The sequence below is a fragment of the Humulus lupulus genome, chromosome 2 (assembly GCF_963169125.1).
Source record: "Humulus lupulus chromosome 2, drHumLupu1.1, whole genome shotgun sequence".
NCBI lineage: Eukaryota > Viridiplantae > Streptophyta > Magnoliopsida > Rosales > Cannabaceae > Humulus > Humulus lupulus.
Window position 1 is genome coordinate 115,238,421 of NC_084794.1, and position 11,800 is coordinate 115,250,220.

General features: G+C 37.9%; 1 non-coding gene across 1 annotated transcript; it reads right to left on the reverse strand.

The window, feature by feature from the left end:
- Positions 1 to 11,377: 11,377 nt before the first annotated feature.
- Positions 11,378 to 11,484, reverse strand: LOC133820197 (small nucleolar RNA R71). The gene has a single exon (XR_009886624.1). It is a non-coding gene; the product is annotated as a small nucleolar RNA R71 (small nucleolar RNA).
- Positions 11,485 to 11,800: the final 316 nt, after the last annotated feature.

Below are 11,800 nucleotides of genomic sequence, written 5' to 3' on the forward strand. Positions count from 1 at the left end.
CTTGGAGGCTCTGATCAAATGCTTGAAGAATGAAGAAAATGGCTGAGCACTAGGTCCTATTTATAGATTTCAATAAGTGAAACTAACCCCTTTTAATTTGAATAAATAAATGATTATAAAATGAAAAAAGATTTGAATTTTCGTTCAACAGACGCCCAGAACTCGGTCAAAATCGTTCAAAGGCAAGTCTAAGTGGTTAAGGGTATTTTTAAAATTCAAAAATAAAACTTTAAAAAAATACATACATGGAGCCGATATATCGCTTCCTATAGGCGATATATCGCCTCCCCCTGTATTTCCAAACCTCCTTCAATCGCTCGTGCAAAGTCAACGTGTTTTCGGTATCTTCCGTAGGCGATATATCGGCTCCTATGCTGCGATATATCGGCATATGTTAAACACGTATTTGCACTTTTTCAGTATAATTTTGCATTGGATAAACAGCTTTGACTGCGTCATAATACGATCCTAACAGCTGCTGGAAGGTTCTAGAGCTTCTAGATCTTTCTTTTATTAAAACTATCCATCAAAAATGCTTAATTCCTTAATAATCATAATTATGACAAGTGTCACACTCTTATTAGCTCTATCCAAACCATAGGTTATAATAGATATATATCTATGACCAACAATATTAATCAAACCTTATGTTATAATTAATATTCTTAAACTATAGGTTAAACTTATAAAATCCATAACTGTTGCTATGAGTTTCCAACTAAGTCCCAGTTTGAACCAAAGTCCACAGTAACTAACATACTACTAACTACTACTACTATCTAGCTAGCTAAGTAAATATTCTGGGACACTACACTAAACCTGAAAACTATTCTAAACATTCTCTCTGTCAAAACTCTCTAGATCTCATGTGTTGAGTACATCTAGGGAGTCACATAAATTCACCTTTTGAATCCTACGTACCCACACATGTCCTTGTGTGTTTGAGTATTGGTCTGGAAGATCAGGGTGTGAGATCTCAGAACACTGAATAGGAAGATCATTGATTTATACAAAAAGACTCAAGGACACTTGATAGGCTACAAGAGGTAATCCCTAATCTATTTGTATGTAATTTAATAGTTATATATGTATATGATTCTCGATGGTATTAATATTTATTAAAATAGGTCCATATATTCCGCTGCGTACCTTTGATTTGATAATTTAATACCAACAATTGGTATCAGAGTAGTTTATGCATATATATATATATTAAATACTGTGTGGGTTTCTTTCATTTGTTATATGTATGTTGATATGTATATTGAATGGATGGATATGTTTTTTGAATGTGTGGTTGAATGATGGATCGTTAATTATATGGTGTTGTTGGGTTAGGAATTTTATTGTTTTTCTAGATCTTGTGAAAGGCATAAAGGGCATAGAATTTTTTGTAATTTTATTTCTTGAAATTTAAATTGAAAAATCCGCACACAAAGAAAAACAAGAGGACCTGAGCCACTAGTCATGGCAGCAGCCCAAGCCCTCTCGGCCACCTGCGCCCAGCCACGTATGGCCACTCCCCAGCCTGCACGCGCCCCTACGCACCCACGCCGAGCCCTTGCTACCTGCTTGTGCGTGTGCCTGCGCACCCCTGCCTAGCCGCCCATTCTGAGCTTGGCACCTTGTGCCGCCGGCCCTAGGGCACCATTTTGGTGCCCAAAACCCTAAATCCTAAAGTTGTTATAAAATATATTTTATTTAATTAAAATTTTAAATTATTTGAATTTAAAAGTTTAATTATCTTATTGTATTTTATTAGGAAATAAAATATCTTTTAGTTGGTTAAGATATTTTAATATCTTAAGTTTAAACAATTATTTGAATTTTATTCTTTAATTATTTAAATTCAACTGAATTAAAAAGATGACAAAATGGTTATTTAATTAAAAGTTAGTTTTAATTAAATAAATTAATTAGAAAATTTGTTTCTAATTAATAAGTTTGGCAAAACAAAGTTCCTAAAGATTAGCAAGAAAGCCTAAAGGAGAGGAGGAGCATTCTTGGAGAGTCTTGAAAGCTACATAGGCTTAGATTGCAATTTTATATCTAATTTTTTCAAAGGGTTGTAAACCTTAGAAATACTCTTTAGTACTCAATTCATCATTTATTGTTTATTTATTTATTTATTGTATTTATTTAAATAAATGTTCATTGATGTTTGATTGATAACATGATCATGCATTAGTCAATTACATGCCATTCATGAAACCCCACACATTTTCTCATTAATCATGCCTTTTTTAGAAACATGATTATCTAGGATTGTCCTATTTGTTTATATGAATTATTTTTGGTGAAATCAATTGCATATAAACTACTAAGTATTAAATTAGTTAAAATTTGGTAACTCTCACCATAATAAATGTAATAGATTTTATAGGCTTTTAAGATAACCAACTTTATGTCAAAAGTGTTTTAGTATATTTAGATGAATGTAATGGGTAATTATTTAGATCGCATTAATTATAGAAATGGGCTCTTTTGTAATTAATTACATTCATAGGGTTATTAACAAACTAGTAATTAATTTGGAATTAATTGATTAGTTTAATAAAACACATTTAATCTAAAATAGTAAATGGGAGAAGGTGAATTAATTGATTAGTTTAATTACATTCATAGGGTTATTAACAAACTAGTAATTAATTTGGAATTAATTGATTAGTTTAATAAAACACATTTAATCTAAAATAATAAATGGGAGAAGGTGAACATCTCAATGTGACCAATGGTCTCCATTATTAGTACAACACCATGAGATATGAATAGGGCCTCAAGGCGGCTTTGTTTCCGTCCCCCTAAGGAAGGTTTCTAGACATATCAATACCAAGGTTAGCTTTCTACGAAGATAGGAGGAAGTGATATATTTTAAACTTGACCGACCCTAAGGCGACACTCTCTAAGTTAAGTCATGAATTTTGAAATAATGGGTTACACTTACAAAGATGTAATTAAGCTTTTGCAGTGGATAATTACATCTTGACCAAACCAACGGTAGTTTATATTTAAAAGAGAAAATAAAGAGTCATTTTAAGTTTTAAATTATAAAGATAAGATTGTCCTATAATCTATCTTAATTTAACTTGACCGACCCCAAGGCAGCACTTTATTTGTTGGGTAGTTTTATCGTGGAAATGTAAATGTTAATTTATGTGTTTTAATTGTTGCATTCATGCATCATGTTTACTTTCCAAAACATTCATATTTTTTCAAATGATAATATTATTGTTTTTTTATTTATTTCAGTAATGTCGAACTGTGGCAATCCAATAACCGCTTTACTATCACTTGAAAGATTTAATGGTGATAATTTTATAAGATAAAAATCAAATCTAAATCTTATGTTAATCTGTGAGAACCATAAATTTGTTGTGACTGAGGAATGTCCTGAATAGTCCACTGCCACTGCCCCGAAGAATGGTCGAGACAAGTATAATGCCTAGATTCAATCCAATAATAAGGCAAAGTGTTACATGCTTGTGATCATGAATGATGTTCTGAGAACAAAGCATGAAACCATGGAAACTGCGTTTGAGATAATGGATTCTCTACAGGCCATGTTTGGGCAGTAATCTGATCAAATTAGACATGAGGCTACTAGAACCTACATGACTACTAAGATGAAGAAAGGTATTTCTGTACATGAACATGCTTTACACATGATTAATGTGATGCATGAAGCAGAAATACATGAGGCCATTATTGATGAGCGTACACAAGTAAGCATCATACTGGAATCGCTCACTCCTGCTTTTTCTGCATTCACCACCAACTATATTATGAATAAGTTGGAATTCAACATGATCCAACTATTGAATGAACTGTAGACATTTGAGTCTCTTAACAAATCCATTACAAAAGAGACTGAAGAAAATGTGGTAGAGGAGAAACCTTCAAACTCTAAGGAGAAATCCAAAAAGAGAAAGAAGAACAATAATAAAGACAAAGGAAAGGGGAAAAAGTCCAATAAAGGCAAGAAGGCACCAAAAGCCAAGGAGAACAAAAATGACAACAAATTCAAGAAGAAAGAACCAAAAGGAAAATATTTCCACTGTGGAGTTGAAGGTCACTGGAAGAGAAACTGCAAGAAGTATCTCTCTAAGCTGAAAAAGAAAGGTAAATAAGATGTGCTTGTACTTGAAGCTTGTGTAGTGGAAGACGATATGTCATCTTGGGTTTTAGATTCAACAGCCACTAACCATGTTTGTTCATCCATGCAGATACTTGAGTCATCAAGGGAGCTGGCAGATGGCGAGGTGACCATGCGAGTTGGAAGTGGAGCGTTCGTTTCAGCAAGAGGAAAGGGAACAGTTTGTTTAAATTTTGGTAACAATTATTTAGTTTTGAACAATGTTTATTTTATTCCTGGATTTTCTAGAAAATTAGTTTCTTTATCTATGTTGCATGAACATTTTTTTTTATATTTATTTTAATAATAATGCGATTGTTATTTCAAAGAATGGTTTCAAAATATGTCAAGCAGAACATAATAACAGATTGTATATGCTTAAACCAAATGAACGAACGCTCAATAATTCAGAATTATTTAAAGTAGCAAAACCACAAGAAAACAAAAGACAAAAAGTTTCAAACGAGGATGACACATATCTTTGGCATCTTAGACTTGGTCATATAGGTCTAGATAGGATAAACCGGTTAACAAAAGATGGACCTTTTGAGAGTGTGGATACCAAAAATCCACCATAAAAAAAATCTCCAGTACATGGTTAAAATACAAGGCTAAAGGTCACTTAGTCACATTATCAGGCTCAGACCTGTAAGTCTTGTGAAACCGGGAGATTGTCCCAAGGGAAGCATCACCTTATGAGCCATGAAGTATGGCCTTGCTAGGCTAAGAGGCCAAGCTACTTGTCACGAGAGGGCAGGTGCACGAGGCCTTCGCATAGCAAGGCCCTACTTGTCTTGACACTGAGAGATGTCAAGGGCACTGGAGCTGTGAATGTAGGAATTCTTCCCTTGTGAATTCCATCCAAGAGAGCCACCCTTGCTATGCGAGGCTCACGGCTGGCCTCCCACACACGCTTCAGCACTCGGACAAGGGTACCCCGAGGCACCACCCTCGCTACGCGAGGCCCACGACTGGCCTCCTACGCGCATCGTGTCTACGTGAGACATCACGTCCTGCCTCCAAGTGATCACATGGGGTGCAGCCTCGCTAGACTTCCCGTGTCCTGCATGCATAGACGCATGCATCCGAACATAGGTCTCAAAGGGTCGCCTCGCTATGCGAGACACTCTAAGGACCCTGAACCCTCTCGCTATGCAAGGCACTTCGCTAGGCTTCCCGCGTGCACCTTGCCTTGCCTCAAGCACCAGCCACAGCACCTGCTACGGGCGTTCCACCCAACTACCCTGGGCAACGGCATGCTCGCCAAAGGAGGAGAAATCAAAGTTTGGATCCTGCCTCCATACACCGTAAAGGGCGCGCTCTATGGACCTATATTCAATAGCTTCCCTGTCTGCCTCTAAGGAAGCGACCCTCTCCTGCGACGTGACTACAGCAGCCTGAGGACCCTCAAGTTCGCCCTCTAAGGAAGCGACCCTCTCTTGCGACACAGCCGTGGTAGCCTTGGCACCCTGGAGTTCGACCTCTAGGCTGGTGACCCTTTCCTGCAACATCGTGGCCTTGGCAATCGCCCTCTTCTTCTTTTTCAATGAGGCAGAAATTTTCGCCAAAGCCTTTTCTAGCATAGAACTGGTTTCAGCAAGCTCCCCCTCGAGCTCCTGGACCCGAACTGCAAGACGGTCCCTCTCGGCATTTGACGTGGAAAGGTTGTGAGCCGAGTCGACAAACCGCTGAGCCACGGTATAGGCCTGGTATGAAGACCTATTTATAAGAATCAAAGAGAAGAGTCTACCAGAGCACCTAAAGGTCCCTTCCTAGACTGGGGGGCAAGTGTGGATGCTCAAAATTCAACACTAGTAAAGAACCCACATCTCATGCCTAAGGTCCCTGGAAGGTCCAAAGCAACCATGTTTGAAGTCCATTTGAACCCTCAAATTAGTGCTCAAATCGACCCTACTCCAAATAACCCCCGCGCTTGCCTCGCATCCCCGCGCACGCCCGCGGCAGGCCTCGCCCCCAGCGTCTCACCCCAGCGCCTCGCCCCCAGCGTCTCACCCCAGCGCCTTGCCCCCAGCGTCTCACCCCAGCGCCTTGCCCCCAGCGTCTCACCCCAGCGTCTCGCCCCAGCGCCTCACCCCCAGCGCCTCTCCCCCAGCATCTCGCACCCCAGCATCTCGCGCCCCAGCATCTCGCGCCCCAGCATCTCGCGCCCAGCGCCTCGCACGCTCGAGGCATCCCCGGCGTCTCGCACCCTACACCTTAAGTGGATGTCTCCTATGAAGACCTATCAAGACCCCAACATTTAGAGGCAAAAGAACAAGTACAATTCAACAAGATCATGCTAGTACAATCTTGTACGGGGCACAACCTTTAAGACCCCGTATGCCTAATCCATATACTCATGCTACACAAGTAGTGGGAGTACTAGGAGAGAGGACATGGCCTGAATACGTCTAACCAGATGTTAGAGTAGACACCACCACCAGCACCACTACGCCTGGTGCCATTCCTCTGACATTCGTACAAAATAGGTAGTGGGGACATCCTCACTATATCTGACCACTTACTAGAGCCGACACCACTACACCTGATACCACTCTCCTGACACCGTACTTGCGTACTATCTGGTCCCCTGGACCACAATGTATCGGGGCCATTAGAGCCCACTATAAAAGGAATTCCACTTCCACTTGGAAGGGGGTTGGAAAAAATACTGTAGCACTACACCATATGAAATACAAGTTCATTTCACCATTTTCTTTCTGCAACTGTTCTTTGAGTTCCTAATTAGATCTTTGAAGTTTTTCTTTTGATAATCTCTACATTTCTATTTTTCTAACTTAGCTTGGTTGATGAGTTCTCACTGTCAACAGATAGAATTAAGAGTTGGAACTCTTCTGATTTGTGAATCTTTTCTAGAAGGAAAAATGACCAAACGTCCTTTCTCAACTAAAGACAATAGAGCCAAAGAACCTTTGGAGCTTGTACACAACGATGTCTGTAGTCCAATCAATGTACAAGCAAGAGGTGAGTATGAGTATTTCGTCACTTTTATTGATGATTACTCAAGATATTGTCATACTTACCTAATGCTTAGGAAATTTGAAACCAATGGTAAGTTTCAAGAAATCAAAGCTGAGGTTGAGAAGTAGTTAGGTAAGACTCTAAAGACACTTAGATCTGATCAAGGTGGAGAATATTTGGATTTAGAATTCAAAGATTTCTTGCTGAAGCATGGTATTCTATCCCAACTCATAGCACTAGGAACGCCATAGCAAAATGGTGTTTCTGAAAGAAGAAACAGGACCTTGTTGGACATGGTCTGGTCTATGTTAAGCTACTCTTCACTTCCTCTCTCATTCTGGGGATATGCACTTCAAACAACGACGTTCATTTTGAATGTAGTCCCATCTAAGACCATTAGCAAAATGCCACTGGAACTGTGGAATGGAAACAAACCTAGCTTACACCATTTCTGCATTTGGGGCTGTCCTGCTCATGTTCTTAGACCTAAATCAGGAAAACTTGAATCAAGGTCAGAAGTGTCCATTTTTGTTGGCTACGCTCCAGAAACAAGAGGTGGTTATTTCTATAGTCCCAAGGATCAAAAGGTATTTGTTTCAACAAATGCGACCTTCGTTGAACACAACTATATGAATAACTATAAACCTCGGAGCAAGGTAGTATTGGAGGAACTCACAGGTGATAAGATTCCATCACAATCATCTTCATCATTAAATGATAAACAAAAAACTGAGGAAACCGTGATTCCTGGAAAAGAAACCCTAGTGCAACGTCGTAGTGGGAGGATTGTGAGACAACATGTACGCTACGAACATCAGGCACATGTCCTTGTTTCTGATATAGACAAGGACGATCCATTAACCTTTAAAAAGGCAATGGATAATCCTGAAAAGGAGAAATGGAAAGAAGCCATGAACCAAGAAATAGAATTGATGTATTCCAATTATGTCTGGGAACTTGTGGATCCACCTGAAGATGTCATGCCTATAGGGTGTAAGTGGATATACAAGAAGAAAAGAGGTGTAGCTGGAAAATTAGAGACTTTCAAATCGAGGCTTATAGCCAAAGGTTACACTCAGAGAGAAGGTGTTGATTATGAAGAAATATTCTCTCCTGTGGTCATGCTCAAATCCATTCGTATCCTCTTATCCATAGCAGCTGCCAATGATTATGAGATATGGCAAATGGACGTCAAGACAACATTTTTGAAGGGCTATCTTGATGAAAGTATCTATATGGTACAACTAGAAGGGTTCATAAAGAAAGGGGAAGATCAAAAGGTGTGCAAGTTTCTGAAATCCATTTATGGATTAAAGCAAGCATCTAGATCTTGGAATATCACTTTTGATTAATCAATTAAAACATATGACTTCGAACAGAATGTCGATGAAGCATGTGTGTATAAATACATCAAAGAAAAAGTGGTGGTTTTCTTATTTCTTTACATTGATGACATTTTTCTCATTGGGTACAATGTAGAGACATTTTCAAACGTAAAGAAATGGTTAGCTCAAAAGTTCCAAATGGGGTGAGGTGAGGTACGTTCTGGGAGTCCAAATTGTAAGGGATAGGAAGAACAAGCTCTTGGCACTTTCTCAGGCTAATTATATAGATAAGGTGCTTGAAATATTCTCTATGGAGAATTCCAAGAAAGGTCAATTACCGACAAGACATGAAATTGCTCTCTCCAAGGAACAATGTCCCAAGACACCTTAGGAGGAAGAGGATATGAGAAAGTATCCCTATGCTTCAACAATTGGGAGCCTAATGTATGCTATATGTTGTGTACTAGGCCTGACATATGTTATGCAGTTGGGATTGTAAGTCGTTATCAATAAAATCCTAGTTTGGAACACTGGATTGCAGTAAAGCACATTCTCTAGTATCTTAGGAGAACGAGAGACTATATGTTGGTATATTCAGGGGTTAGCTAAACCCTACTGGATACACTGATTCTAATTTCCAATCAAACAAAGACAGTCAAAAATTGAAATATGGATCAGTGTTCACTCTTGGTGGAGGAGCTGTGGTCTGGAGAAGCATTAAGCAATCCAGCACAACTGATTCAACCATGGAAGTCGAATACATAGCGGCTTGTGAAGTAGCTAAGGAAGTAGTTTGGTTGAGGAAGTTCTACACTGATTTGGAAGTTGTTCCAGACATGGATAAGCCACTAATCCTGTACTATGACAACAATGGAGCACTAGCTAATTCCAAATAACCTGGAAGCCTGATAAATGAGTTTTAGGCTCGTTTATGGTCTAGTTTTTAGGAAGGTTTTCATTAGTTTAGGGCTATTTTATTGTAGATTTATGCTTGTTTGTTCATGTTTCAGGTTTTTTATGCTAAGATGGTGAAAAGAGTGGAATGAAGTGAAAGTGGAAGAAAATGGAGTTATTTTGGAGAAAATCGAGTCATTCGGGAGCAAGAAGTTCAAGTAATGTTTCTGTTAATGGCGCAACAGTGCTAGAAAGATGACTTCAAAGCATTTGTTTATGTAAATAGCGCTGCAATGCTATGTAAGTAGCACTACAGCGCTTGAAAATCCTAAAGAGTAGTGCCCCAGCGCTACCAAACTAGCGCTGCTAGTAAGAGAATTCTTGATAGAAGTTGGCTCTATAAGTAGCGCTCCAGCGCTACAAAACCAGCTTTATTGACGCGATTTTTGAAATTTTAAGTCACTTTCAGAAGGAAAAAAATGGTCTTTTCACTTACGAGTATTGAAAAACTATTTAAGTGACATTAATCTGCAATTTTGAGGAAGAGGTTTTAGTTTTTTAAACCCTAGATCTAGAAAAAAAACTGTTGTATTTAGATTTCTTTTCCTGGTTTATGACTTTCTAGATTTTTTCTTCATCTTAATTCTTTAGGTTATTTAATTGAACAATTATCTGAATTTTGTTGTCATTATGTTATCTATGAGCTAAATCCTTTATCTAGGGATTAATGTAGTCGCTTGAATTTCAATTTAATTTTATTATGATGTTCTATTGATACTTCTTTTTTATTCTAATCTATATGATGTTTGCTTAATGCTAGTAAATACTTGAGCACTATATACTTGATTTAATGATTTTGATTCAAAATTCGAAAGATGAGAATTGAATATGCTATCATCATATAGTCATAGGTTGCATATTCAGCGAATGTACCAGTATGGCTTGTGTAGTAATTAGGTTTCTATGCTTAATGTCTTCTATATGTTTAAGTTTATCACAAAGATGTAGAAAACATGCATATAGGCTGAGATCTTATATCTTGAAAAAGAATAGGAATCGATTTATGTTAACCTGCTATTAGAATAGGAAGAAGAGATCTAGAACTAATTAGTAAAATTAATAGAATGAAAAGTTGATGAAATTAATTCCTAGGCTTTTTGTTATTAATTTTTAATCTGTTGATTCATTGTTCTGTTTACAGTTATTTAAATTGTGTTCGTAGCTTAGAATTATTCTCCTTAATTTTAATCACCAAATAGAAACTGAAAAGAAATTATTGGTAATTGGTTAATAGTCTCTATGGAACGATCTCTGTTCTTACAGAATTTATTACTTGACACGACCATGTATACTTGCATGTAGATTTTAACAATCAAGTTTTTGGCGCCGTTGTCGGGGACTAATAACCAATATCAAAACTAATTGTTTTTCGATCTACCTTGGTTTTATTCTAACATTTTCTAATTCGAGTTGCTTTTAAATTTCTCAATTTCAGGTGATTTATTTTATGTGATGTAAGGGTTCGAAAATACTAGTGCCTGTTGATCTTAAGATTGAGAAGACCTGCAAAAGAGAAAGAAAACAGAAAAAACTTGAAAGGATGGCCTAGAACGTCAATAATGTTGCCAACAACAATCTGAATCAAGGTAATGCGGGTAACGCTGCAGCTAAGGCAGACCTAGCCTTAAGGGATTATGTACTCCTTACTGTTAGAGGGGTACATTATAGTATTCACCCACCTACTGTAGAGGTGAACAATTTTGAGATCAAGCCTTTGATTATCCACATGGTTCAGAATTGCGTTCAGTTTGGGGGACTACCTAATGAGGATCCAAACCTCCATGTCACCAACGTTTTGGAGTTATGTGATACTTTCAAAATGAATGGAGTAAGTAATGATGCAATCCATTTGAGGCTATTTCCATTTTATTTGAGAGAATGAGCTAAAAGTTGGTTGATTTCACTACAAGCCAATTCCATTGTGACATGGGAAGATCTTGCTCAAAAATTTCTTGCTAAGTATTTTCCTGCCGCTAAATCAGCTCGAATTAGAGGTGAAATTAATAATTTATGTCAATTTGAGGGGGAATCATTATATGATGCTTGGGAAAGGTTTCAAGAGCTACTTTGAAAATGTCCACATCATGGTATAGTGAAATGGATGTTGGTGCACACTTTCTATAATGGACTGAGGGGAAACAAAAGGACTATAATAGATGCAGCAGCTGGTGGAGCATTTATGAGCAAAAGCGCTAATGAAGCTTATTAGCTTTTAGAGGAGATGGCCATGAATAATTATAATTGGCCAGCTCAGCGAGAAAATAAGAAGGTGGCAGGAGTTCTAGAAGTTGATCCTATTGTTATGCTCACTATTCAAATTGCTTCGCTAACTAAACAAATGCAACAACAAAACAACATTTCAGCTCAAGCGACGCAACTACAACCCACTCCTATCATTTATGAGACA